The sequence below is a fragment of the Tupaia chinensis genome, unplaced genomic scaffold, assembly GCF_000334495.1.
Source record: "Tupaia chinensis unplaced genomic scaffold, TupChi_1.0 Scaffold145304_1, whole genome shotgun sequence".
NCBI classification, from domain to species: domain Eukaryota; kingdom Metazoa; phylum Chordata; class Mammalia; order Scandentia; family Tupaiidae; genus Tupaia; species Tupaia belangeri.
In genome coordinates this window covers 934,996-939,984 of record NW_006205165.1, presented here as the reverse complement: position 1 = coordinate 939,984, position 4,989 = coordinate 934,996, and positions in this window count along the sequence as shown.

Here is a 4,989-nt window from a genome sequence, read left to right as displayed (position 1 = left end):
GGGAGTCCAGCGACATAGCCATTACGCTAACTGCTGGTCCCAGTCGTGACACATTTTTACATAGAAAAACAGAAAAAATAAGTCATAACTTTTCCAATGACCCAATATTTGCCCATTATCCAAGTATTTAATCATGATTTCTCTGTCAGTACTTCTTTTCGACTTTCAAATGTGACTGTTTTATTAAGAGAACTTTTTTATTAGTAAATAATGTGTATGTTTTATTTATTTTTTAATTTTTTGTTTATTTATTATTATAATTTTTAAATTTGATGAGGCGAGGAGTGAGAAAGCAAGTCACAAGGTCTGGTAGTTGAACCACAATCAGCCATGTGGGAGTCCAGTGCCTTAACCACCTGCTGGCCCCTATCTTCTTTATTTTTTAATTATATCTTCATTTATTCTTTATTCTAATTTTTTTATTTTTTTTAATTTATTTATTTTGCATTCATTCACTGTATATCATTGCAAAATATACATTTTTTCCTCACCCTTCCATGAAGCAAATGTCTTATTTTTATATATTTAATCACTACATATCATTACAGCTTATAAAACTAATTTTCCCAGCATAAATACACTGTATATTAGTCCAGTTAAAGATATTATCATACACATTACTATGGACAGATAATTTTCCATTTTTGTATCCCTTAAAGTTTTTTGCTTCTTTTTTCCTCCTGGATTCCTTTTCTCTTACTCTCCCTATTTCCCACTCTCCTCCCACACTGTCTCTAGTATCCACAGTTGTTCTCCATGCTTTTATATATTCTAGTCTTTCCATTTCTGCCATACAATGTGGACATTTGGTATATATTAAGTGGAGACATACAATGTCTCTCCTTCATAGCCTGGCTTGCTTCACTCAGCAGTAAATCTTCCATATTCATCCACTTTCTGTCAAAAACCAGGGTCTTGTTATTTTTTATGGCTTAGTAGTTCCATACTGTATATGTGCCACATTTTTTCAATGCATTCATCTGTTCATGGAATTTTGGGTTGTTTCCATGTCTTAGCAATTGTGAATAATGCCACAGTAAGCATGGATGTGCAAATACTTTTCCTACTGAGTGTATTCCTATACTTTTGGTAGATGCCAAGGAGTGGAACTGCTGGATCATATGGTAGTTCTATCTGCAGGTCTTTGAGGAACCTCCATATTGTTCTTCACAGTGGCTGTACTAATTTACATTCCCCTAAACAGTGTAGGAAAGTTTCCCTTTCACCACAGCCTCACCATAAATTACCATTTATATATTTTTAGTCTTAGCCATTCTGACTGGTAGTATCTCATTGTGGTTTTTATTTGCTTTTTTTATGATAAGAGATGTTGAACTTTTTCATATGCTTTTTGGCTGTGTATATATCTTCCTTACAGTGTGTGTGTGTGTGTGTGTGTGTGTGTGTGTGTGTATGTGTGTTTGTGTGTAGATTTTTTTGTGGATTCTTTTGGGTTTTCTATGTATATTTTCTATGTCATCTGCAAATAGAGATAATTTCACTTCATTTTTTCCCTATTTGAATACCTTTTATTTTAGTCTCTTGTCTGATTGCATTGGTGACTTTACTGAAAAGAAATTGAGAAAGTGGGCAACCTTGTCTTGTTCCAGTTTTTAGTGGAAAAACTTTCAGATTTTCTTCATTCAGTATGATCTTAGCTATGGGTTTTTCATATATTGCTTTTATTGTGTTGACAAATGTCTCTTCTATGCCAATTTTTCTGAGTCTTAATCATGAAAGAATGTTGGGGTTTTTTTTGGGGGGGGTTGTTTGGGTTTTGTTTTTTTTTTTTGAGAGAGAGAAAGAAAGAGTTTTGCTATAGGGCATGTGTGCTCACCAGAGAGACAAAAAGTGAGAAATCACCTTCCAGGGAAGATGGCTATGCTGCAATCTCTTGTCCTCCATCCTCTCAGGATCTTGGGCACACATACACACTCATGTGCCAGGCATGAGTTTTAAGCTGCCAGGTCTGGGACTCAAACCACAGTAGACTATGGGGGAGTCCAGCAACATAACCATTATGCCATCTGCTGGTCCCAGGATGTTGTATTTTATCAAATAGTTTTTCTATATTGATTAATATGATCTTTTTTTAATCTTTCTGTTAATTTGGTGTACTACATTTTGCATGTATGAACCATAGTTTTGTATATATTGAACCATCCTTCCATCCCTGGAATAAAGCCTACCTAGTTATGGTGTATAATCTTTTTAATGTGACGTTGGATGCAATTTGATAGTATCTTGTTGAGAAATTTGCATCTATATTCATCAGAGATATTGGTCTATAGTTGTTTTTTGTTTTGTTTTGTTTTTGTTTTTGTTTGTTTGTTTTCTGTTTTGTTTTTGTTTTTGTCATGTCCTTGTCTGTTTTGGGAATGAGGGTTACGGAGACTTCATAAAATGAATTCAGAAGGGCTCCCTCCTTTTAGATCTTTAGAAATAGTCTGAGTAAAATAGGGGTTAGTGCTTCTTTAAAAGTTTTTGGAGAATTCAGGATTGAAACTATCAGGACCTGGGCTTTTCTTTGTTGGGATGTTATTTATTACTGATTCAATGTCATTACTCATTATCGGTCTATTCAGGCTTTCTGTGTCTTCTCAATTCACTCTTGGTAGCTTATATATGTCCAGAAATTTGTCCATCTTATCCAGGTTTTCTTGTTTGTTGGCATATAGTCTAGTATTTTATAGCATTCACCCATGTTGTTTTGTATTTCTGTTACATCTGTTGTAATACTGCCTGTTTTGTTGGTAATTTATCTGATTATTTTCTCTCTTCTTAATTAATCTAACTAACAGTGTATCAATTTTTTTTATCTTCTCAAACAATCAGGTTTTGGTTTTATTCATTTTCTGTATAGTTCATTTATTCTCTATTTCATTTATTTCTGCTTGAATCATTGTTCTTTCTCTACTCCTGGCATTTTTTTTTGTTTTAATGTTGTTGTTTTTCCAGTTTCCTGAGGTGTGTTGTTTGGTTGTCTATTTGCGACCTTTACATATTTTTCTTATGTGCGCTAATTGCTATGAACTTCCCTCTTATGACTGCTTTCACTGTGTCCTATATATTATGGGAACTCATGCATTCATAATTGTTGATTTCCATGAATCTTTTCATTTCAGTCTTAATTTCTTCAGTGGTTATGAAGTCATTCAGGAGTAAGTTGTTTAGTTTCTGTATGTTTGTGTATTATCCAGGGATTTTTCTGAAATTAACTTCCTGTTTAATTTTGTCATAGTCAGAGAAAATGCTGGATATAGGTTTTATGCCTTTGAATTTGTAAAGGCTTGTTTTGTGCCCTATCATGTGATCAGTTTTCGAAAAGGTTCCATTAGGGGTGAGAAAAATATATATATTCTGTGACTGTTGGCTGGAAAGTTCTATAGGTGTCGTTCAAGTCCATTTCATTTATGATGTTATTTAGATCCTGTATCTCTTTGTTTATTTTTTGTCTAGATGATCTATCCAAAGGAGATATTGGGGTGTTGAAATCCCCAATGGTTAGTGTGTTGCAATCTGTCTCTCCCTTTAGATCTAGCAGTCTTTCTTTCATGTATTTCGGTGTTCTTGAGTTGGGTGCATAAATATCTATAATTGTTATATTTTCTTAGTGAATTAGCCCTTTTAGTGAATTAGCCCTTTTAGTACTCTATAATGTCCTTCTTTGTCTCTTCTTATAGTTTTTGTCTTAAAGCCTTAAAGTCTGGTATCAGTATTGTGACTCCAGCCTATTTTTTTTTTTTTGAGAGGTTTTCGCTATAGGGCGCGTGCGCTCGCCAGACAGAGAGAGACATAGAGATAGAAAGTGAGAAATCACCCCCCAGGGGGGATGGTCACGCCGCAATCCCTTCTCCTCCATTCTCCTCTCGGGATCTTGGGCACGCATGCACACGTGCCCGGCGTGAGATTTAAGCCACCGGGTCCGAGACGTGAACCGCGGTCGACTACGTGGGAGTCCAGCGACATAGCCATTACGCTAACTGCTGGTTCCCTCCAGCCTATTTTTGATTTCCATTTGCCTGGAATATTTTTTTCCAGTCCTTCACTTTTCTTTTTTTTTTTTTTTTTTTTTTTTTTGACATATTTTTATTGAATTTTTTTTATACATTCAATCACATTATTTAGCATACAAAGTGAGCATTTCAATATGTGAACATTTCTCCCCAGTTCAGTTGATCAAAATATCTTCAAGCGAATAACACCACACCTGCCATCACATCAATGCTCTGCCTCCGTTTCCCTCCTCCAAACGTCCTTCCTTAGGCCCTCGTTTCCCGCCTCCAAACGTCCTTCCTTAGGCCCTACTCCTTCACACACACCACATCTGGCATTCACACCCATCTCTTGTGTTTGTACAACGTTTAGACAATCAGTTTCAGTCATAGAGTGCAGACACTTGGTATATATTAAGTGGGGACATACAATGTCTCTCCTTCATAGCCTGGCTTGCTTAACTCCGCAGTAAATCTTCCATATTCTTCCACTTTCTGTCAAAAGTCAGGGTTTTGTTGGTTTTTATGGCTGAATAGTGTTCCATGGAGTATATTTGCCACAGTTGTTCAATCCATTCATCCATATGGGGGCATTTGGGTTGGTTCTTTGTCTTAGCAATCGTGAATAGTGCCACAATAAACATCGATGTGCAAGCACTTTTCCAATTAAATGTTCTTCTGTCCTTTGGGTAGATACCGAGGAGTGGCATTGCTGGATCATATGGTAGTTCTATTTGTAGATTTTTGAAGAATCTCCAAATTGTTCTCCATAGTGGCTGGACCAATTTATATTCCCACCAGCAGTGTAAAAGAGTTCCCCTTTCATCACACCCCCGCCAACATTTATCATTTTTTGTTGTTTTAATATTAGACATTTTGACTGGGGTTAGGTGGTACCTCATTGTTGTTTTTATCTGCATTTCCCTTATGATGAGGGAGGTTGAACATTTTTTCATATGCCTTTTGGCCATTCGTATGTCATCTTTAGAGAGTG